Source organism: Heteronotia binoei, chromosome 1 (assembly GCF_032191835.1).
Source record: "Heteronotia binoei isolate CCM8104 ecotype False Entrance Well chromosome 1, APGP_CSIRO_Hbin_v1, whole genome shotgun sequence".
NCBI lineage: Eukaryota > Metazoa > Chordata > Lepidosauria > Squamata > Gekkonidae > Heteronotia > Heteronotia binoei.
The window spans coordinates 142073124-142098447 of record NC_083223.1 but is presented as its reverse complement, the minus strand read 5'-3'; the positions used below and the strand labels follow the sequence as shown (position 1 = coordinate 142098447).

The window sequence follows — 25324 nt, the reverse complement described above, 5'->3', positions numbered from 1 at the left end:
TTGGAGAAACCTGCTCCAAGCATGACAACCAGCGTCAGTCTAGAGAGGTCAAATACAGTCCCTTTTGCATGAAAGGAGACAACAGGGATGAAGAGAGGAAGAAAAAGATGCAACATAAAGAGCTTTTGTTCCGAGGTTGGTTTCTATAACAGCTGAAGGCAAAAAGGGATGGGGAGGGGAATGACTTCCTCGGACTAATTGGCGGGGCTTTAACGAAGGCAAGAATCAGGTTACACCAGAGAAGCATCCTTCGTTTCCCTCCACTGCTGAATTGCAGCTTTAAAAGGAAGTGACATTTGGTGGGGGACAGACGTCAGCAGAAGAGCCCTGGTGTGTGTGTGCGCTTTAAAAACCCACCCCTTGGGTGGAGTCTGGCTTTCTTTCACGGTGTTGGCTGACTTACAGCTCATGCAAAGTAGTGGCAATTCCCGAGCTTTGATCTCACGCTTTTGCTTTCCAGAGCATCTCTGTCAGGGGCTGGCTAGCACGAGGTATGTGTGGCCTTCTTACCGTTGCTTCCCTGAAACTTTGAATTTGCATGGGATGACACCACCATCTCTTTCCCTGCATGGAGTTGGAGCCCTGAAGGGCGCTTAGTGTGGGCGACCGCATGTAAGGTGGGCTGGAGGGGCTGGAGCAGCACGCTCTGCTGCCGCCTTCTTTACACTTTTTTGCTTTGACGATCGTTCAGCTGCTCCTCTCCTTTACCTTCCTTATGCACCGTTTCTTAATTCATTTCCTAAGCCAACGAGAAACCGTCCAGCTACATCTTGGTTCTTTGTGTGTGTGTGTGTGTGTGTCATGCAACATGCTCTTTCTTCGTTGTTTCCATGGAAACAGCCCCCCCCTCCCAATCGCAGCTGCATTATCCTCAGCTACATCTAGCGATGTCTATTGTGCGTGCGGAAAGATTTGATTTGTGTGAGGTTCCAGCACGCGTTGTCTTTGCCCCTCACGTTCCTTTTGGTCCCCCCCCCTCAACCTCAGAAGAGAAGGAGGTGGGGGAGGGAATCGGTTACCTAGGAAACAGACATTTGTGATATTCTATTTACAGTCCTTTTTCTGAATGTGCTTTACTCATCGGATGAGCCATGTTGTAGGTTAAATAATTAGATGTTGTTTATGAAATACAACATAGTACTCAAATATAGGCGCTGGGTTTCCCATCCTGTCTGTAAAAGCTCCTAAGATTGCTTCAGTGTTTTGGGACAGTAAGGAGAAGGTGTTTCTCTTTAGGACACTGAGGCTGCTGAGGAAAATTAGGTCCATTAGTTAGACCAAAGCAACATCATGTGTTTTTAGGAATATTCTATTTAGGTTGCCCATTACATACAATATAACAGGTTTCAGCAAGCAGGAGTTGACTGGTGTGTGCAGAAACGTAAGTATGGGCTTGTATTTTCTGGAAGTAAGCAACCAGTTGATAGAGGTGTGAATTTCTGCAAACTGCTTGCTTCAGTAAGTACTGATATGTAGCTGTTAGACGGTGTGCTGGCATGAGAGTGTAGAAATGGCTCTCAGATGAAACACCTCAAATCTCCACTCTATGTTCAATTAGCTTGTCTTTGCAAATATGTGATAGGTTCCAACTTAAATATGAGATATAAAAAAGCACAAAATATGTTTCTCTTGGTAGGTAGGCAATATGACCACTGGGACTCAGCGTAGAGCTTAACTTTACATTGTGACAGAACTCTCACAGTACTTTCCCGAAAGGTGTTATGTGACTTGTTTGTACAAAGTGAGAAAGCTAAAGAAATCCTTAGAAAACCAGACTTTAAACGAGCGAGGCAATTTGCTCTTCTGTACAATCTTTAGTGGAACCTCATAATTATCTATAGTACTGTTATCCATGTACAAGCTGAATCTGTGTATGTTTATCCGGAAAGAAACCTCACTGAGTTTGGGGAGAGAGGTTGCTTCCAGACAAACGAGCTGCTTAGTCCTGTAACCCTGTGCATATTTATTTAGAAGTTAAGTCCTATTGAATAAACTAGGACTAAGAAGATTGGACTGCATCTCATCCTTTTGACAATATCCTAAGAAACATGATTTACTATCTCTCTCACTAATCTGATTGAAGGCAAAACATTTGGAACTCCTTTAGTACATCTAGGCTACCTGATAATATCGTAACTTTCTTGTGGACAAATAGTGCCCATGGAGTAACCTGACCCAAGCTGGTTGTCCTCTGTGGTGGTGGTGTTTTCCTTTTTTGCACACAAGAAAACCCCCGCTCTGTTTCTTCTGCTAGACTGAGCATGTGTTTGTGAGATCTAATCCATCCTTGGTTAGCAGACTGAAGCAATAAAGGTAACAGTGAAGCATGACTGCTTGGATTGCTTGACTATTAGAGAAATGTATTAATTCCTAATATAATTAGTCAAGGGGAAGAATAATTCCTTCTCTGCTCGGGGGGGGGGGGGGACAGTCCCAGAGATGTATATGTGTATAAAGTCAAGTTGCAGCTGACTTACAGTGACCCTTCATGGGGTTTTCAAGGTAAGAGACTAACAGAAGTGGTTTGCCATTGCCTGCCTCTGCACAGTGACCCTGGAATTTTTGGTGGTCTCCCATGATACTCTAACCAGGGCTGACCCTCAGTTTCTGAGATCTGAAAAGATTGGACGAGCCTAGGCCATCCAATTCAGGGAGAGATGCCATGTAGTTCCCTCCAAATAAATATGGTTGAAGCTATTAATGGGATATAGATCACAGTCTAACAACCTGATCCAACCTGATCCTAGTCTAACAACCTGAGCCAGTTTGGTGTAGTGGTTAAGTGTGTGGACTCTTATCTGGGAGAACCAGGTTTGATTCCCCACTTCTCCACTTGCACCTGCTGGAATGGCCTTGGGTCAGCCATAGCTCTGGCAGAAGTTGTCCTTGAAAGGGCAGCTGCTGGGAGAGCCCTCTCCAGCCCCACCCACCTCACAGGGTGTTTGTTGTGGGGGAGGAAGGTAAAGGAGATTGTGAGCCGCTCTGAGACTCTTCGGAGTGGAGGGCGGGATATAAATCCAATATCTTCTTCTACAGTTAAACAACACATGAAAGAAATACTGTAATGAATATAATCCACACTAAGATAGAAACTAGTATATAATAGACAGTATAAAATATAAATGATAAATATCAAACAAACTATAACAATTTCAAAACAGTGTATTTATAAGAACAACAAGCACATAGTCCAGACACAGTCCACCAAAAAAAGCTGTTCCAAGGTAAATTCTTAAAGAAGTCCTCCAACTGCACATAAAAATCACAATCATTAACATCAAAAATTCATGAATTGCTATGAAGAGTTCCTTATGTAAACTTCATCAACTATACTGGCAATCAATACGTAGCCTTTTTCGAGTACCTTTCTCAAGAGCTGGTGAATATCCTGTGTCTTGCACCTTCATATGTAAAGAACAAGCTAGTAGTATTTCCCACCACAAATTAAGTATAACTTCCCCTAAATAAACATATAATTTATTTACAAAATTGCAGTGTAAGGAGAACTAATGTTTTGGAATGCAACTGCCTCTGAGTCATAATGTTCACATGAGTTAATTACAACTGGGCATAATAGTCTTACTAGGAACCACAAAGTTGGAGTACAAATAGATTAGGAATGGAATAATGGAAGTAAATCTTAAAAGGACCCCACAAGCAATGTAAGGTGTAATTTTTTATCATAATACTATGCGTTATAAACAGTACATGGATATGTGTTTTATAATTGGCGATGTGATAAAGCTGCAGTATTGCAGTCCAAGCGCTCTGCTCACAATCTGAGTTTGATCCTGGAGGAAGCTGTGTTCAGATAGCCAACTCAAGGTTGACTCAGCCTTCCAACCTTCTGAGGTCGGTAAAATGAGTACCCAGCTTGCTGGGGGTAAAGTGTAGATGACCAGGGAAGTCATCTACACATTAAAAGTCTGCTGTGAAAACGTTGTGATGCGACGTCACCCCAGAGTTGGAAACAACTGGTGCTTGCACAGGGGACTACCTTTACCTTTAAAAAAAAAAAAAACCTTAAAGGAAGATGTAATCACTTTGTTGTTTTACTGACACTAAGATGTATTAGACAACCAGTTTTGTAATTAAAAGGACAGAGTGTTGTTTATAGAAAACAACCAAGATCATTGTTCTGATTGAGACCTAAAGTGTATTGAACTTAAAAATGAATTGGGCTTTCTGATTATGTAACAGCTTAGTTGTGTCCACCCTGCTATAAGGGTGTGTATGTAATTTGCTATCTATTCCAACTTTATGGCTCCTAGTAAAAATGTTATGCCCAGCTGTAATTGACTCATGTGAGTGTTGTGACTCACATGAGGCAGTTGAGTTCTGAAATATATTAGCCTAGGACGGGCTTGTAATCTTTTTGAAATGACCCATAATTTTACAGCTTTCTTTGACTGCCTTGGGTCCCTACCAAATTGTGACTGGTCCAACTTGAGGCTATTGGCAAGGTTGTCCCTCATTGACCTCTGCCACATATGGGATGAAACATAGCCCACCAGTTTACCACAGATCTGGGTGATCTGAAAACCACTGGGGGAATGTCTAGAATGGCGCTGGTAGAGAACTGGAACTGAATCTGATTGATTGTGCTATTCAGCACATTGTGAGATCTATGAGTGGCAATGACAGTGGGAAAGGAAAGTTGCTTCTCTATTATTATATCAACTATAACATATTCATCCCAGTTGTTTAAGGTAGCTCAGCATTTTCTGATGCCTAAATCTGAGCTTCTAATGTCCCAGGAATAAACAATTAGCTATGGTACTTTTGTCAAGTTTTTTGATGGTAAAATACTGAGATTATATTCTGATCTGGATGTCAGTTATAACATAGGTACTCCAGAAGAAAGATCTAATCCATCACCTGGGCTACTTATCTAATACACCGCCTGAGCCCATTATGGGTAGGGCGGGATATAATTTTAATTAAAAAATCATTTTGACTCATTAGGGTTTGTAGACTCTTTCGGGATCAAGTGCCGTGTTCTACTGGAGAAAGTTTTCCTTCCAGACGTTTCGTTCTCAGCTGCGGAGAACATCCTCAGTGGCGTTGCAGCCGGAGCAGGCGCTCAGACCTTCTTGGCTGCTGTGCATTGAGACTCAGTTTTCACAATAGATTTGGACAAGATCCTAGGATCTATGAAAGCCATTACTTGTACCCTGGATCCTTGCCCATCCTGGCTACTAAAAGCTCTAAGAACTACATCAACAAACCTTAATATCCATTATAAATTAATAAATCAAAACCCTGGCCTCTCAAAGAGGTGGTTATTTAGCTGCTACTTAAATAATAATTCCTACAGGAAATCTACCCTTTCTGGGTGGAGTGATTGAGAGGACAATAGCAAACCAACGCCGGATCTTCCTGGATAACTCATTTGCTTTAGACTCTTTTCAGTCTGGTTTCAAGCCAAGGTATACGACAGAAGTGGCCCTTCCAGTTGGAGTTGATGACCTCCATCTGAGTGTAGACAAAGACCATGCCTCTTTGTTGCTCTTACTGGACTTATTTGCAGCCTTCAATACAGTAGCTCATGCCATCTTGTTCAGGCACCTGGAGGTGGAATAGGGTTGCCAAGTCCAATTCAAGAAATATCTGAGGACTTTGGGGGCGGAGCCAGGAGACTCTGGGGGTGGAGCCAGGAACAAGGGTATGACAAGCATAATTGAACTCCAAGGGAGTTCTGACCATCACATTTAAAGGGACGGCACACCTTTTTAAATGCCTTTCCTCCATAGGACATAATGAAGGATAGGGGCACCATCTTTTGGGGCTCATAGAATTGGACCCCCTGGTGCTTGCAAAGGGGCCCTGGTCCAATCATTTTGAAACTTGGGGGGTATTTTGGGGAGAGGCACTAGATGCTATACTAAAAATTTGGTGCATCTACTTCAAAACATAGCCCCCCCTTAGAGCCCCCAATACCCACGGATCAATTCTCCATCATTCCCTATGGGAATCCTTCTCCATAGGGAATAATAGAATGCCCAGTAGACATTTCCCTCTCCCCACGCTTTCTAAAGCGGGGGGAGGGTCTCCAAACCAGGGAATCCCCTGCCCCCTCCCTCTCTCACACACACAAATACTTACTGGGTCTTGTTCCTGCAGAACTTTACTTGATCTGAAAATGAAAGCAAAACAAAGGGAGGGGCCGTTCTCCGAAGCCCTTCCTGTTTCCTGCTTCCTCCTCAGCCTTAAAGGCACATATTTTAAAAATGGACCTGCAGGAGCTCTAAAGCTACATGGTGATTGGGGGGGGCAGGGCTTCCCCCACTGGCCAGCTAGCTGGGGGTGGGAAGAAGCCTGTGAAAATGGGGGATCCCCCACTGGGACCTGGGGATTGGGAAGCCTAAGGTGGAAGTAGGTATCAGGAGATATGCATTGAACTGGCTCAAATAATTTTCCTCCCCCTCCCCCAGTGACCCCTGCTCTATGCCCAGAAGAAGGCAAAAACCTCCAGGTTTCCTGGCTAATCTGGCCTGAAGGAAAATTTCTTCTTGGCCCCAAAGTGGTTCAGCATTAAAGGTAATCCCCTTTGCAAGCACCAGTCATTTCCAACTCTGGGGTGACATTGCTTTCACAACGTTTTCATGGCAGACTTTTTATGGGGTGGTTTGCCATTGCCTTCCCCAGTCATCTGAAAGCTGGGTACTCATTTTTCTGACCTTGGGAGGATGGAAGGCTGAGTCAACCTTGAACCTGAACTCAGCTTCCACTGGGATTGAACTCAGGTTGTGAGCAGAGTTTAGACTGCAGTACTGCAGCTTTACCACTCTGTGCCACGGGGCATTACCATGGACATATAAGAAAGGGCCATGAGAGCTGAGCACTGACCCATCCCTTCATGCCTTCCTCTCATGATCTGCCTGAGTTCACAGAGGTTATGCTGGTTGGGAAGGTGGAAGCCTTGAAGGACACTGTTCTCCTTACTTTCAATGGAGTTCAGCTGACCCAATTAAAAGCCTTGGTATCATACTGGATCCAGCTTTTTTACTGGAGAAGCAGCTCAGCTCAGCCTTGATATGGCTGACATGGCTGCCTGGATCCATGCCACAGTAACATCAAGACTAGACTACTGTAATGCCCTGTAGCTTGGTCTCCCCTCAAAATAAACTTGGAAACTCCAGCTGGTCCTGAATGCTACAGCTCAACTATTAGTGGTCTATATGCTATATTCATCTTATTTAAAGGGCCTTTTCTGCACAGTGCAAAACATACTTGGATAAATGATTGGGACTTGTGGTCTATATGCTGTATATAATGTGATTATAAGTAAGATTCTAATATGTAATTTCTGTATTGGTTAATGTGTCATATTAATGCCTATGCTAACCTTCTCTTTATTTTGGTAGTTCCAGATGTCTAATCTTCTAGTACATTAGTTACTGAATGTCCCATTTTATTGATTGTACAGATTTACTATGCATACCACCTTGCATCCTTGTGAGAAAGGCGGACTATAAATAACACAAATAAATGAATAACTGGTCTGGTGCAACCTACACAGGTTTAAGTAATCTGAAGCAGTTTCTTGAAGATGAAATTAAAGCTGTCTTTAAACTGCATGTGGATTTTTGTTGCTTCTCGAAGTCAGGTCTTCAGCCTATGCTGTTCATGTCAGCTGCTGGCAAAGACATGTTGGCAACAGTGTTCCCTCTAACCTGAGTTAGTGTGAGCTAGCTCACAGATTTTTAGCCTCCAGCTCACACATTTTTGTCTTAGCTCAGGAAGGATCACCCCAAAGCATACTAATTTATGCAGTACCTCACTTTAATGCCAGTAGCTCACAATTTAAGTGCCAGTAGCTCACAAAGTAGAATGTTTGTTCACAGGACTATGCAGCTTAGAGGAAACATTGGTTGGCAATTGTCTACTTTACAGTATATTTATTTAACATGTCCTGTGACTGTGGTTTAACACCACAGTACCACATTAGAAGAGCAGAAGTCTTGAATGCAAATATATCCAGTATGCTGGGGAAAGATTGTCCTGCTTGGTTTATAGGAAGAAATTTATACACGTGGAACTGCCTCTCTCAGTATTTTCAGTTTAGTATCTACACCAGAGGTACAAAATTACTTATAAAACTTACCTATTTTAAACCTGGGAAAACAAGAGTAGATTTTTATACCTTGCTTTTCTCTGTCCTAAGGAGTCTCAAAGCGGCTTAAATTGCCTTGCCTTCCTTGCCCCACAACAGGCACCTTGCTGTGAGGTTGGTAGGGCTGAGAAAGTTCTGAAAGAACAGCAGGCTTCATGTGGAGGAGTGGGGAATCAAACCTGGTTCGCCAGGTGAAAGTCCACCACTCTTAACTACTACACTATGCTGGCTGCCAGATAAGAACTTCTATATTGGAATACTTTGCATATAAAGTTTTTTAGTTCTGTAATCAATAGAACTTCCAAGGATGCTCAAGGTCAGGACGCGATGGGTGTGGAAAGATACTTCAACAACCTAATGTGTGCAACTTGAGATAAATCATAGGCTGCACATTGTCCAATTAGAATTCCTAACACTGGATTTATTGTTGAAGGATCAAAAACTTCAGTAATGTCAAAGGATTACTGAAGGAGGATAGGGAAATGGCTGAGAAGCTAAATGAATTTTTTTGCCTCCGTCTTCACTGTGGAAGATGAGAAGTGTTTGCCAGCTCCAGAACCACTTCTATTAGAAGGGGTGTTGAAAGACCTGAGCCAGATTGAGGTGACAAGAGAGGAGGTCCTACAACTGATGGACGAATTAAAAACTAATAAGTCACGAGGTCCGGATGGCATACATCCAAGAGTTCTGAAAGGACTCAAAGTTGAATTTGTGGATCTCCTGACAAAAATATGTAATCTTTCATTGACATCTGCCTGAGGACTGGAAGGTAGCAAATGTCACCCCCATCTTTAAAAAGGGTCCCAGAGGAGATCCGGGTAACTACAGGCCAGTCAGTCTGACTTCAATACCGGGAAAGTTGGTAGAAACCATTATCAAGGACAGAATGAGTAGGCACATTGATGAACACGAGTTATTGAGGAAGACTCAGCATGGGTTCTGTAAGGGAAGATCTTGCCTCACTAACCTGTTACATTTCTTTGAGGGGGTGAACAAACATGTGGACAAAGGAGACACAATAGATGTTGTTTACCTTGACTTCCAAAAAGCTTTTGATAAAGTTCATCATCAAAGGCTCCTTAGTAAGCTCGAGAGTCATGGAGTAAAAGGACAGGTCCTCTTGTGGATCAAAAACTGGCTAATTAATAGGAAGCAGAGGGTGAGTATAAATGGGTAGTCTTCGCAGTGGAGGACGGTAAGTAGTGGAGTGCCACAGGGCTCAGTACTGGGTCCCATGCTCTTTAACTTGTTTATAAATGATTTGGAGTTGAGAGTAAGCAGTGAAGTGGCCAAGTTTGCAGATGACATTAAATTGTTCAGGGTGGTAAGAACCAGAGAAGATTGTGGGGAACTCCAAAGGGATCTGTTGAGGCTGGGTGAGTGGGCGTCAACGTGGCAGATGAGGTTCAATGTGGCCAAGTGCAAAGTAATGCACATTGGGGCCAAGAATCCCAGTTGCAAATACAAGCTGATGGGATGTAACTGGCAGAGACTGATCAAGCGAGATCTTGGGGTTGTGGTAGATAACTCACTGAAAATGTCAAGACAGTGTGCGATTGCAATAAAAAAGGCCAACGCCATGCTGGGAAGTATTAGGAAGGGAACTGAAAACAAATCAGCCGGTATCATAATACCTCTGTATAAATCGATGGTGCAGTCTCATTTGGAATACTGTGTGCAATTCTGGTCACCACACCTCAAAAAGGATATTATAGCATTGGAAAAAGTGCAGAAAAGGGCAACTAGAATGATTACAGGTTTGGAACACTTTCCCTATGAAGAAAGGTTAAAACGCTTGGGGCTCTTTAGCTTGGAGAAACATCGACTGCGGGGTGACATGATAGAGGTTTACAAGATTATGCATGGGATGGAGAAGGTAGAGAAAGAAGTACTTTTCTCCCTTTCTCACAATACAAGAACTCATGGGCATTAAATGAAATTGCTGAGCAGTCGGGTTAGAACAGATAAAAGGAGGTACTTCTTCACCCAAAGGGTGATTAACATGTGGAATTCGCTGCCACAGGAGGTGGTGGCGGCTACAAGCATAGCCACTTCAAAAGGGGGTTAGATAAAAATATGGAGCAGAGGTCCATCAGTGGCTATTAGCCACAGTGTGTGTGTGTGTGTGTGTGTATAAATAAATAAATACATTTTTGGCCACGTGTGATACAGAGTGTTGGACTGGATGGGCCATTGGCCTGATCCAACATGGCTTCTCTTATGTTCTTATTTAACTAGAGTAGGTATTCTTTTTATGTGATCCTGAATGCTAGATAGCTTCCTTAGTAGGGTCTTGCTTAGATGGAATATGATAAGGTTCTCTAATTTAACTATCAAGAACAGAGAAATAGGGATGCTTTTTCTTCTTCAGGACATCCACAGAAGTATATTTAACCTCTCATTTTAGAGTAAGGTTAGAAGGCATTTAATGATAATGCTGCCTTCTTGAAACTAAGTAGGTTTGAATCTGATTGGATGGGACTGGATGGGAGACATTTTGGGAGTGCTCTGTACACCATCTTGAGTTTCTTGTTGCAAGGAAGGTGGAGTATAGATGCAACTAATATATTCTATCTTTACATGCAATGAGGGTGTAATGTATCTCTATCCTGTGAGCAAGGCTTAATTATTGTTTTGCATGACCTTATTGATCAAATGTTATTCAGGAACAAATGAGACCATCTAATTTGTGATCCTGTAACTGGGTCAAGTTTCTTCATCTTCAATTTCTTGCAAAATTTAAATATTGCATGGATTTTCTTGGCTTCTGAAATTGTGTTCATGGCTGTGTTTTTTAAAATTGTTATTCCTACAAACTTAGTGGCTATGAATTAACCTTTTATCTTGATTTTCAGAAATATATCACTTTGTAAGCCTAACTCACAGAGCTGTGAGAAATAAACACATATGCAACCTTGAGGAAGGGTAGGATAAAAATCTTGGGAGGGGCCATGGCTCAGTGGTACAGTACATGTTTTGCATGTTCAAAGTATTGAACATCCTTGGGTCCTTCAGTTAAAAAGATGTCAGGTCGCAGACATTCAGAAAGACTGTTCTCTATTGGAGATCCTGAGAGCTGTTGCTAAAGAGCGAAGCTAAAGGCACCAACAATCTGTCTTGGTATAAGACAGCATAGCATGTTTGCATGCTTTGTCTTTGAGTTTTGTCTTTTGAGTGTCTACTAAAAATTTTAAAACTTATTGAGAGGGTGGGTCTTTTTAGATATCCTTTAAAACACAATGTAATTTGATTGAAAGGCATTTTAGAAGAATATTGAATTCCAGCTTGCAACATTGCATCTTCAATTTAAAACAGGGGTCCCCAACCCTCAGGCCATGGACTGGGACCAGTTTGCGGCCTATTAGCAACCGGGTGTGAGGCAGAGGTGCCTCACTGCCCCTTTCATCCGCCCAGGATCTGGGTGTATGAAAGAGACAGCGCAGCCTTACTCCACAGCCTCAGAGCGAGGCAGAGCAGTCCCACGGCCCTTTTTGCCCACCAAGGACCCGGTGGACAAAAAAGGCAGTGCAGCCTCTCTCAGAGCAAGGCAGAGCACCCCAACCAACCCTTCTGCCTGCCTGGGTCCCATGTGGATGAAAGAGGCAGTGCAGCCCCGCTGCCTTTTTCACCTGCCTGGGACCAGGGTGGATGAAAGAGGCAGTGTTGCGAGGCTTGATAAAAGTACTTCAGATGCAGACAGTAAAAAAAAAGCCTCCAAGTTACCACAGAACTATATCATCTGTGTGGATTTAATGAGACAGAAGAATAGTTCTTGTGGAAGAACAGATACCTCTCCCAGGTGGGAGGTTTGTTGAGAGAGGCTGACTTTTGCTGGAGCTGCTGCTGTTGTGGCCTGCAGCATGCCAGGGGCTAGAAAATTTCTTGTCTTTCTATTTCTTCAGGAAGATAAGCTGTAGATGTCTAGCTTTCTGTTGTAAAAATCCTTGTAAATGGGTTGATTCCTTATGCTAAAGAAAATAACAGGAGGGAAATGGTCTCCCTGACTGACCTTTTAGAAGCATATTTTCATACCTTCATATTTAAAAAGCCATTTGGATTCCAGGTGTACATGTGGATTATCATCCATGGAATTTATTTATTTGCATGATTTATTACACATATCTCCTTTCTTGCTGAGTATCAAGACAAATTACACATTGTAAATCAATACAATCAACAGGATTGACTTATATTAGATCAGGGATTGGATTAGGTTGATGCTTTTAGTTATCTTGGTGTTACCTTTCAAGTGAACCTATCCTGGAAGGCACATCTAGAAGCTGCTGTTAGCATGGCAAACAACTCTTCCAGTGCTATCACTTGATTCTTTTTCAACTCTGGCTCTCAGTATAGTCCTGCTGCCCTCATCACTTTTGAAACTAAAGTTGCTACTCAACTTTTATATGCAACTCCAGTTTGGACTGAAACAGTTAATGAAGATTTAGATCACCTACTGCTGAAATTTTTGCAACTGAAACTTGGAGTCACACTAAATGTGTGCTGGGAGATGCATTATGGACCAGATCCAGCCTGAAATTGCTCAAAGCTCAAGCTTGGCTTAGAGATCTCAAATGGAAGTTCAAAACTTGAAGAGCTATACTCTCCAAGAGACTCCTGTATCTGGTAACAGGACAAATCATATACAGCCTGGGATGGCCTGGGAAAAATTGGTGGACTCCAAACGGTATTATTTCAAGGTCTCTCAAAATCAGCTAGGGTTGCCAATCCCCAGTTGGAGGCAGTGGATCCCCCAGTTTGGAGGCCCTCCTCCCACTTCAGGTAATCAGAAAGCAGTGAGGGGTGAGGAAAATGATGGTCCTCATGGGATGAGGACCATCATTTGGTCCCTCATGGATTAAACAAAGGTCTGGATATTCTTCATATGTCTGGTCATGATAACGATGCACTTCTGGCAGGAGTGCTGGCCCTTTACATTTTAAGGAGGTGTTACAGCACACTTGGTTATAAAACATAGCCAAACTTAGTTTCAGTTATCTTACTGCTCAAGAGGGAAAGTGAATAACTTTGGCAATAGTATGTCACCGGTTTTGCTGCCCATTTCTTTATACTGATTTGTGCACCTGAATATTTCTGGTTTGAAATTTTATTGTAATTTACTACAGTGTTTTTACAGACCTAAATGTATTATGATTGTATTGGTTTTTATGTATCATGCTCAGTTTTGTAATTATGATTTGTAATCATAATTAATATTAGTTTTGACTTTTGAATGACATATTTTAACTGAATTGTAACTTATACTAAATCCCCTGATGAAGCAAATTGTGAAATGCATAGGGATCCAAAAAAGCTAAATATTTTTTCACCTTGCACCTGTTTTTCTACATTTTTTTTTTCTGGCTACAAGCATAGATAGTTTTAGGAGGGGATTGGATTAGCATATGGAGCTATTAGCCACAAGATATAGATGGAACATTATGTTCAGACAGTGATGCTCTGTATTCTTGGTGCTTGTGGGGCAACCGTGGGATGGCTTCTGGAGTTCTGGCCCTTTTGGTGGACTTCCTGATGGCACTTGGGTTTTGGCCACTGTGTGACAGAGTGTTGGCCTGCATGGGCCTACATGGCTTCTCTTATGATTTGTTGTCAGCCTAAATTGGTCAGTTCCAAGAAGGCTGAGTAGCTGAAACTCATTACAGATGAAAGTACGCAGCCAGCTACTGACAGCAGGGCTTCAGATGCTATGGTCACCAAGCATCTGAGGGGCTATCATCAGGGGACAGCACCCCAACAGCTCAGGTCACTGATCCAGGTTTGGACCAAGTTCTGTAAGCCATCTTGCCCCTCTCTTCCCTGGAGCCACTGGAGTACAGGCAAAAGAGCATGGCAAGAGCTCCTTGAGAGGTGACAGAGTATGCATCTAGTTGCCTGGAGACACCTGGTGCTAACAAGCCAAAGCAATGGCCCACACATTAGCCTAGCACAGCTGTGCACCCAGTATAAATGAAGGAGTGGGCAATGAGTTGAGTATGGAAGCAACTAGTAATTCTGCTACTGACTCTGCACCCATTACATCAAACCTTGTCTTGCTCATGGGACTCTGGACCAGGTCTTGACTTCGCCTCTCGTCTCTTGTGTCTCATGTCTCGGCTCTGTGATCTTTGTTCATGAATAACCTCTAGACTGTCTCTTTAATGACCCCTCAGTACAACTTTCTCAGTTCCTAACTCTGACACTGAACTGAGTTTCTTCTCTTTGGATCCTCACACCCTCAAAGCACACACTCTGGCTCCATCCCCTGTGACATCAGAGAACTTTTCAATGCAGTGAAAGCAAGCTTTGAGAAGCTCAATTATTTAAGTATTGCCCTAAAGTCCAGATGTACCTGCTCTTCAGCTGCAGTTAGAATCCCACCTCCCAAAAAGATGCCAGATTATATTAAAAATTTGTTTCAAAATCAGAAGAGCTTTTATCCTTGGGCAACTTAGTCAATGGTTACCAGTGAGCTCTATGTAAAGCAACCATATTCAGAAGGGTTTTGTAAAGGTTAAATCAATACAGTCAACAAAATGCGATATCCAATAAGCAAAGTGATAGGATTAAGATTGCATGAATCTGGAACAGAGCTGACATGAAACATAAGTATCAACATGACATGCTAAGTGATGCAGTAATTACACAGGAGGATAATACATACAGTAACAGATAGTCCACAGTCCCTATCTCCTTATTAAGGCATCTTTCTAAACCATTCTGTTATAGTATAGCCCTATTACCTGTGTACAAGTGCTCTTATTTCAAGTTTGCATAGTTTGTAGAATGTCAGAACAGTGGGGAGCTTTCCAGACCTTGTCAGACAGGGCATTCCATAGGTTGGGGGCCACAACAGAGAATGCACGTGTATGGGCTGTTGTTGATCTTTCTGGTTTGCAGGGTGGCACTTACAGAAGGCCCTGCTTGGATGAGTGCAGCTGTCACAGTGGAGCACTGGGAGAAAGCAGTCCTGAAGATATGAGGGGCCATAACAATGAACGGTTTGTATGTGACAGCCAGTACCTTGAATTGAGCCTCGTAACTGATGGGCAGCCAATGCAGGGACTGCAAAATGAGAGTAATCTGCATATTTCACCTAGCTCTTGATAATAATGGAGTTGTGATATTCCGCACCAGTGGGAGTTTACAAGTTGATTTTGAGGGAAGATCTATGTAGAATGCAGTATGGTAGACCAGTCTCTATGTTACTATGGCATGGATACAGGTGTCCAGATTGATGGGTCAAGATAGGGAATGCAGGCCTACTGCTGAGTAAGTATGTAGCAGCTGTAGCCAGGAGTGCCTTTTACCAGTTTAGACAGGTTAGCTATGTGCAGCCTTTCCTGATCAGGAAAGATATAGCTGCTCTGATATAGGCCCTGGTTACATTTAGGTTAGATGACAGCAGTGTGTTCTATGTGGGCTGCCCCAGTGAAGTGTTTGGTAACTTCAAGTGGTGTAGAATGCTGCAGCCAGAATGTTGATTGGAGTGGATTGTAGGCTGTGTATCACTCCAGTCTTGTTCCATCAACTCTGGCACCAAATTTGTTTCTGGAAACAATTCAAGGTGGTGGTGCTGATATTTAAAGCCCTATATAGTTTGGGACCAATATACCTGAAAGGCTTTCTACTCACTTATGAATCTACTCGACCACTGCAATCATCTTCAGAGGACTTGCTTTGAATACCCTTCTCAGTAGTGGCACCAAAACTTTGTAACTCTCTCCCCAATGAGATTCACCTGCACCCATTTGTTGTTGTCTTCTGCCAGTGAGTGAAGACTTTTTTTGTTTTGCTTTCCATTCCCTCAGTGATCCCTCCTTCCTCTCCAGTGTTTGAATTGTTGTTTTAAAAATCTTTTTAAATTTTTAAGCTCTAGTTTAAACTTGTTTTAATGGGTTTTGGGTGTATGACTTTTAAGATGTGATTTTAATTTGCATGTTTTAATTTGTTAGCTACCTTGTTAGCCTGATGGGGACAGAAAGGAAAGGGAAAAAAAATCTTGTTATTAATCATAGGGGCCATTTTTCAGGCTAGACTAAGTTGGAAGAAAACATTTTTGCATCTACATTCACTTGTTTCTCCAGCAGTCGTGTTAGATCCAGTTTAACCCTGAATCTTTTAACCAAATCAGCAAGTAGGGTTGCCAAATCCAATTCAAGAAAAATCTGGGGACTTTAAGGGTGGATCCAGGAGACTTCCGGGTGGAGAAAGGGGGGGAGGGGGGAGGGGGAGAAAGGGATAAAGGGAGAGAGAGAGACACCCCAAAATAAACAGTTTGCAATCTCACACTTGTGTGGTCTCACTAGGGCAATTTGCTCACAAGTTGCTAAAGTTTCAAGTTCTAAAGAATAACACAAGGAAACTAAAGGTTCTAGTTTACCCTTTCCTGTGCAAATGGCCTCTAAGAGGATTATAAAAACAACAGTTTATGGGCTCCTCCCCTTCCACCAGGCATGTTGTTCTGCAGGCTCACCCTAAGATTTGAAGGCACATGCACATTTCTAGAAAAAAAGCTGTTCCCAGGGTCGTCTTAAGCCTTCAGAGGTTGGAAGGCAGGGCTGAGGGTGGGAAGGAGCCTGCAAAAGTGGGGGAACCTTCGCTGGGACCTGGGGATTGGCAAACCTATCAGCAAAGGTCAGCTGAATCCCAACAAAGGTGGGAAGCACAATGTCCTTCAAGATCCCTGCCTCACCCAGAAGAATTACCTCTGTCTTGTCAGGATTTATTCTCTATTTGTTCACTCATAGCCATTTAGCCACAATGGACAGGCAGCAATTCTGGACTTCTCCAATATCATGAAGAAACCCGGATAAAAATACATAGAGTTGATTGTTAACATACTACTGGTGTTCGACTCCAGAACTATGATGAATTTGTCTTAATGTCTTTACATAGTGGCTGAATGGCACAGGGTACAAGATTGCAACATGTGGAACCTCACAAGGTGTTCCTGCACTGATGACAACTGATCTCTAGTAGTAAACCTTTGAGCCTGGTCCATGAGGAAAAATTTGAATCCATCCAAGAGTGATTTGAATCCATACAGAATAATGTAGCACAAGAACCGCAATCAGTCCTTGCACAACAACATTTTATGTGAAACAATTCTGAAATCTTAATATAACAGAGATAAAGAAACCCATAAACGGGGAAAAAACCCCTGACTTGTGTGGTTATTGTAACAGTCTCAGGGTTTTGTATAAAAGTTCCTTAAGCAGTCCTACACTGTAACTCCACATTGGATGCAGATTTTCCATGGAAACTCTCCATTGTGTGTTTGAAGATGCAGCAGATGCAAGAGGAACCAGTTGTGATCAGAAGATCTTCTTCAGCTAGCAGCTTCATGTGCCTTATGCAATAAGTTCTTTTCCTGAAGCTCCTGTACAAAATAAAGTTGATCATGGTTCACACAATTCTTTGGCTGGTAAAGCTAGATTTGAATACAGTTACATCTTGGAAACTAACAAGATTTTGGGGATACAAGGTGCTACTGGACTGGAAACTAGCTGTTCTACTGAAGACCAACATGACTTCCCCCTGAAAATCAGAATGTATTTGCAATATTTTGTCAACAAAACACTTTGAAAAGTATCACAGAAAATTCTCTGTTCCTGAGGCAAGAAAGGCACAATTTTAGCCGATGCTTAGATACCATAAGCAATTGGAATGTTTGTGAACTATCAGAGAAGGGAAGCTCTAATGAATGCGGAAAAGGGTAATTGCAGTATAGAGACAGACTGAGATAACATTGACTATGCAGAGAAGGAATTCCAGGATGTTTAAATGGGGCTGCCAGCCACTGGTAACTAAGTGGCAACCAATGGTAGTCCAGGAGGGATAGGGACATGGGGGGGGGGGGTACTGTTGGGCAATGTGTTGCATCATTTCAGGGAAAATCTCCCACCCACTGTGGACAGATGGCACTAGTGACACACCCTCAGTCATTACCATGAGTCATTCATAATGTTGCTGCATAGTTCTCTATAAAAGAGCAACTACACTTGTCAGAGATACCAGGGTTTTTACTATTTTACATGATTGCTCTTCTCTGTTAAGGTGAGTCCAAAAGCTCTTATTCTGGTTAGAGATAACTGACTTTGTTTTATTTTGGTTTAGCCTCTGGGCACTGGGCTGTTATTGGCCTTGCATGGCAGTGGTTGGTTTCACTGACCACCTAAGTGGAACACATTTGTTGTGCTTTGAGTTTTAATAGAAGGCTTTTTCATGAATGGCATAAAAAGACAATGAAAGTGCTAGGTGTTACATGGGTTATGTTAGGAACTTCCAACCTTGTGGAGCTTCAGACACTTTCAGATTCTGAAAACAAGTAATAACTGTCCCAAGGAAGCCAATCACAAATGAAAGTAGCTGTTTCTGAATGGGTGCTCCTTGTAGACATTAAGGTGATTCTTCTTGGGGGTCTTCTGAAGCATCTCCTATCTCAATAAGCTGGAGGGAAGCCAGGATGGGCACTTTCCTTTTGGGAAGAAGCAGGTACCAGGAAACATATGTGGGAACCACATTGCAGCTGTCAGAGGCTTATGGTGTATGTGGGTTAGGGATGTGAAGCTGTACTGAAAGCAGGGATGCCATTCACGGTCCACAGATTTCACACACACACACAATAAAGCAATTACTAATAAATCCTTTTGTGGTTCAACAGACACTGTTCTTGGAGATTTTTTGCATGCCTGTTCAGGCAGTGTTATGAACAAAAGTCTTAATATATTTGTGTGTGTATCTATATATCTTTTATGAACAATCTGTTTACAAAGGTTGCTACCCTGCTCTAAGCTCAAATAAGTTGGGAGATTGTTATTAAGAATATTTAATGAAGAAACTATAAAGTTTATTTGTTATTTCTAGCCTACTGTTCCAAACTATAGTTCCAAACTACTCAGTGTAGTTCTGTAAGAGTATTTTCAGCCTCTGTTTTTCCTTTTCAAAAGGTGTGTATGAAAGCTGCAGTTTGAACTAGGGCCACAGAAAGGTTAGTTCAAAGAGGCTCAGGTAATCAAATATATACACCTGACAGATAACTTACCCTTTACTTTTTCTTAATTAATTTATTCAAAAGATTTGAATCAGGCTGCTTTCTTCCTAACAATCTGACGTTTAGAGTTCATAGAATATAAAATAGGCTGTGAGAGTTTCCTGTCCAAAGAGCACATTCTCACTGTATAAAGTTTGAATTCCACCAACAGTTTGTTGTGATAGTTTAAGACATTTCCCAATTTCCAGTAGGCAGGACTGGTGCAAAGAGGGGGGGGGGGGGTTCTAACATTGAACTGAAGGCCAAGAACAAAAAAAAAATCCCCAATATATTACATATAGGGTTGCCAGTCCCCAGGTCCGAATGGGGGATCCCTTGGTCTTGGAGGCTTCTCCCTGCTGCTGGCCACTCCTAAAGAGAGACATTACCACTCAATGTCCCGGATCCAATGGCATCACCTGGAAGTGACATCATTGCATCAGAGGATGTTGCAGGAGCTCAGGATGGCATGTAAGGATCCTTCTCCAGATCATCACAATGACCTAGCAAAGTAGGTTAATTCTCTTGGTTGGTCTCCTCATTGCATCTGAAGATGTGACCTCTGATCCACAAAAGCTCATGCTGGAATAAATGTTGTTAGTCTTTTAAGATCCCACTGGACTGCTTTAGTTTACACCAAATTCAGCCAGTGGGCTTCATGACTGACCTGAGAAACTGAGGGTCTAGGACTATAAAATCAGAGTACCTCCAAGGTAAAAGATGAGTAGGCCAAAAGATGAGAAAAAGTGTTTCAGGAAGGAAAGGAACCTCAACATTGGTAATAGATTTAATATAGGAAAAAAATCACTCCAGAATGTATTAATTTTGTCACTCTTCCACCAGCAATGTGCAAGTGTCCCTTTTTGTTTACTGCTTTTCCAACAAAAAAGTAATTGTAAGGAAGATACATGAGAAATTTTGCAAGGAATGGCATACCAATGCACTATAATTTTCAGAGTTTGAAGTCTAACAGAAATGACAGAGGAGGTAAACAAAGCAGAATTCCATAAATTGGTCCAAACCTCATCAGTAAGACAAGCATCATAATCCTTCTGCCAGGCTAATTGATAGGGTAATCATTTTGAGTAAGGATGATTCAAAATAAGATTTTAAAGAGATTAAATTAATCCATGATTTTGGGTATTATATGTAGAAATGATATGTTCCAGTTCATTAAGTGGTTTGGCAAAGAGGAGTGAAAGTCTGACTAAATATATGGTTCAGTTGCATATAAAGGAACCATGGAACAAGATAGTCCAATTTACAATCTAATGCAGATTTCTTCAAGAATTTGTGACAACAAGATATATCAATAATATGGGTTACATTGTTTTTTCCACAATCTGATTGGTCAGGCATCACAGCCAGGAAGGAACCAACTTTGATTCCAAAACATAAGATAACAAGAAATTTTTGGGAGAAGATGTTTACCTTTTACTTTCCAAAGATGTATAGAAGGAGCAATAAAATCATTGTGTATAAGGTCTTTGGACAAGGTATTCTGATAAGACAAAAGCCAGATTAAACCATGTGTAGGCCCCTAGGCATTCAAAATCTTGGGACCCCCCTCACAAATTATCTCCAAATATGTTTTTAATTTTACCAACAATTTTAATAAACCAAATTTATTGCACAAAACAAACATTAACAATTATTAATGTTATTAAACAAATTAACATAACAATTACCATTATTAAATATCATTTTTAAAAATTAACTTAAATTAAGTATTATTAAACTAAATAACAAGATTATACAATAACAATTAAATAAAATATTAAACTAAATAAGAATTATTAAATATAGTTTAATAATTATTTTGCCTTTTGTATTTTCCTGTCAAACAATGAGGAAAATCTTAGCCTTCTTCTGTGCCTGCAGATCTAGGAACTGGGCAGTGACCTTTCATTTCATTATCTCCTTCCCCCGGCTAAGCCTTTGGAGAATATGACCACGTTCCTCTTTCTCCAAATTGCTGATATGGAACAGAGCAGAAGTCCCTCCAATAACACCCAACTCCCTTGTGGACCCTTATATCTTCAGTTGATGCAGTCAAGGCCCTAAATAACTGCCTGGCTGCTTTGGCTAAATGGCTAAGAGTCAGGGGTGGCCAAACAGTGGCTTGGGAGCCACATGTGGCTCTTTCACACTTATTGTGTGGCTCTTGAAGCCCCTAGCACCCTAGTGGCTGTCTTGGAGAAGGCATTTCTCTAAATCACTTCCCCAAGCCAAGCGGCTTGGAGAATGCATTTAAAGTTAAAGTTGCTTTCTTTCCACTTCTCCCTCCATCCTCCCATCTATTTTTCTCCCTCCCTCTCTTCCTGTCTTGTAGCTCTCAAACATCTGATGTTCATGTCTTGTGGCTCTCAAACATCTGACATTTATTCTATGTGACTCTTACATAAAGCAAGTTTGGCCATCCCTGCTAAGAGTGAACAAATTGAAACTATACCCTGGAAAGACTGAAGTAATGCTGGCTGGGAAGGTAGAGGTTGTGAAGGATATTATGCTCTCCACTTTCCATGGGATTTGGCTGACTTAGAATCCTTAGGGTTATACCAGACCCAACATTACTGATGAAATAAGTTAAAGCAGCTTCAAAAAACACTCCCTCTCAATTTAGCCTAGCTTGTGAAATGGCCTCTTACCCTGATACATCTGATCAGGCTACACACACAAAAACCCCACAGAAACCAGCTTGAAATTGGGAATCCAGTGGCACTTTAAAGACTAACAAAATTTATTCCAGGAAAAACTTGGGTGAGTCAGATCTTGCTTCAAGGCACAGGATTCCTCATGAGGTCTAGACCTTGGGCTGGTTACATGCTCTCAGTGTAACCTATCTCACAAGACTGTTGTGAGGAGAATGATGTACATCACTTTGGTTCCCTACTGGGCAGAAGTAAGCTAATAAAATGATCTGCCCATCTTTCTGAGTTTCAGTAAGAACCATGCAGAGTAGCCACCTGTTAGTTACACTTTATGGGTGGAGAAACAGAGGCACGCAGAGGCAAGATTTCCTCAATGAAATAATGGCTGACTGGGCTATGAAGTCAGGCAGAAGGTTGCTTCAACAACATCCGGTTGCTGCCTGCCCCCAAGATTACTCAACCATCTCAGCTGGCTTTCTGGAAGGCTACAGACCATGGATGGATGCTCTCTGCAACTTGCCAATAGGGATGTGCAAAAAAAAAAAAAAAATTCGGAATTACACGGATCCGGAAGTATACGGGGGGGGGGGGGGGGATTTGGAATCCCGTATATTTCTGAATTCCGTAGTCGGAATAGCCGCATATACGGTAGATGCGTGGCTATTTCCGAATATACGGCCCCATTATTCCCTATGGGCCATTGAAATCAATGGCAAATAGGGTGTATTTGAAACCACCTGGAGGGGAGGGGGTTTGAGGGAGAGCCCCCAAATTTGCAGGGGACCTGCAGGGGACTCTCCCCTACAAACCCCCCAAAGTCCCAAAAAGATTGGGCCAGGGGATCCCATTCCAGGGGCACCCAAAGAGGGTGCCCCTATTCCACCGTTATACCCTATGGGCCATTGAAATCAATGGCAACATAAGGCATAATTAGAGGCTACTGGGGGGCAGGGGGTTTGAGGGAGAGCCCCCAAAACTGCAGGGAACCTGTAGGGGACTCTCCCTTACAAAACCCCCAAGTCCCCAAAAAATTGGACCAGGGGGTCCAATTCCTGGGGCACCCAAAGCCAAACCTAACTTCACACACCAGATAATCTCTATAGGACCCAAATGCACTACATCCCTCTATCTACTCTATGAACCCTGCAGTGCAGGCCTGGAACCAATATAAACCCAGTTGCCATCACCACCACACAAAACACAATCTGCTCAAGGTCTGCTCTGCAGACCTGGCTGCAGCAAACCCAGATGCCAGCTCTCCAGCCCTGCCCCAAACAACACGGGGAGAGCTGGCCAAACAACACGGGGAGAGTCCCCTACAGGTTCCCTGCAGTTTTGGGGGCTCTCCCTCAAACCCCCTGCCCCCCAGTAGCCTCTAATTATGCCTTATGTTGCCATTGATTTCAATGGCCCATAGGGTATAACGGTGGAATAGGGGCACCCTTTTTGGGTGCCCCTGGAATGGGATCCCCTGGCCCAATCTTTTTGGGACTTTGGGGGTTTGTAGGGGAGAGTCCCCTGCAGGTCCCCTGCAAATTTGGGGGCTCTCCCTCAAACCCCCTCCCCTCCAGGTGGTTTCAAATACACCCTATTTGCCATTGATTTCAATGGCCCATAGGGAATAATGGGGCCGTATATTCGGAAATAGCCACGCATCTACCGTATATGCGGCTATTCCGACTACGGAATTCAGAAATATACGGGATTCCGAATTTTTTCCCCCGTATACTTCCGGATCCATGTAATTCCAAATTTTTTTTTTTTGCACATCCCTACTATATGTCTGACAGCGCCCAGCTTCAGTTTAGCCTAGTGGGAAATGAGTCGAACAACTCTGTAAGATCAAAAAGGAGCCCTCTAATTATTTCTCAACTCAACCCCCCTCCTCCCCCCCAGTCATTGTCCTTGGTTATGGAAGAAATGAAGCCTAAGGGGGATGCAATCATACCATGCTGCCCAAACAGACAATGAAGATCAGACACCAGATGCAGTGGGTTTTAAGGTCTATGCCTTGGCATCTCTAGGATTCAAGGTAGTCAACTACAAAGTCATCATGGTAGGCTACCAATTATTCCTTTGGATGTTACCCTTCATTGAGCTTCTGCTGGAGGAGAAGCACTCCCTAGTGAAGGTTCTACAGATCGAGGCTGTTCATTTGTCATAGCAACAGATAAACACCAGAAGACAATCTGCCCATGCTGCTGCACTTTGCTGACATATGTGGCTATGATTGACTCTTCTACCGAATGAGACTAAACAGAAAGTAGAAGACTTACCATTTGATGGATCCATGTTTTTTTTCTGTTAAGACTCTGACTCAATAGGCAAACAGCAAAATTGTTAGGGAACACTCACCAAAGTTTTCCCCACTTATAAACAACATATCTATGGTAATCACTATTGGCATCCTTACCAAAGGGAATATCAATATGTGGCACTCAGTATCCTCCCTATAAACAGCAGGACACCCAACAGAGGTATCATAAGTGCAAGGGAGGAATCAGGCCCTGGCCACCAATTCAGATGGTCCCAGCTGAGGAACCAACCCAGCTGCACAAAGTGCAATGGCTAGAGAAGGCTTCATTTGAAGATTGGCTCCCTTCCTGGATACCTGTACAAAGGCACCACAGATAGCTGGATTTTGAACATAGTTCAGATTGTTTAGAGTTTGTTTCTACACCTCCCTGTTCCCCACAACAAACACTCTGTGAGGTGGGTGGGGCTGAGAGGGCTCTCACAGCAGCTGCCTTTTCAAAGACAACCTCTGCCAGAGCTATGGCTGACCCAAGGCCATGCCAGCAGGTGCAAGTGGAGGAGTGGGGAATCGAACCCGGTTCTCCCAGATAAGAGTCCGCACACTTAACCACTACACCAAACTGGCTCTCCCCAAATAGATGGGGAGCTATGAGAGAGGGAGAGAGAGCAAAAAGATGGGGAGAGAGGGAGAAAGGGGGAGGGAGAGGAAGGAAAAAAGAAGCGATGGAAGGGAAGGTGAGGAGTCCTGGCATGGAGTAAGAGGTCACAAACTTCTGTGCAGCTTTTGGCACATCTTTGTCTGGTTAGCAAAAAAATTTCTGCAGTGAGGAGTACAAGTAAAGCTTCTGCTGTGTGTTGTTCCCCTTCATATTGTGTACCCATCCTTCGGATCCCAGCCTAACCTGGTGTGATACAAGCTTATATGTCCCAAGCTAACAAATGGGACTAGGAGCCTCACTTTTGTGATCTGATGTAATTTCTCTGACTTGGGAGAGCCAGTGTGGTATACTGGTTAGAGTGCTGGGATCCAGGAGACCATGATTTGAACCCCCAACCTGCCAAGGAAGCTTGCAGTCACATACTCTCAACCTATGATGTAAACAGCTTTGGGTTCCAATGAAATATAGGGCATAAATTAGAGTTTCCAACCTTCAGGTAATTGCTGGAGATTGCCCAGTATTACAACTGATCTCCAGGAGACAGAGATCAGTTCACCTGGGAAAATGGCTGCTGTGTGAACTCTGCAGCATTAGATATCATTGAAGTCCGAAA

General features: G+C 42.7%; 1 protein-coding gene across 3 annotated transcripts in view; it reads left to right on the top strand.

Moving 5' to 3' along the window:
• The first annotated feature begins 313 nt into the window (after positions 1-313).
• Positions 314-25324, top strand: part of AGPAT4 (1-acylglycerol-3-phosphate O-acyltransferase 4) — a 139941-nt gene continuing 114930 nt past the window's right edge. Inside the window, exon 1 of one of the 3 annotated variants that reach the window (XM_060241914.1) lies at positions 314-491. The gene's annotated coding sequence lies outside the window, so the exon portion shown is untranslated. The remainder of the gene's footprint in view (positions 492-25324) is intronic. The other 2 variants (XM_060241924.1, XM_060241933.1) reach the window with 2 other exon arrangements.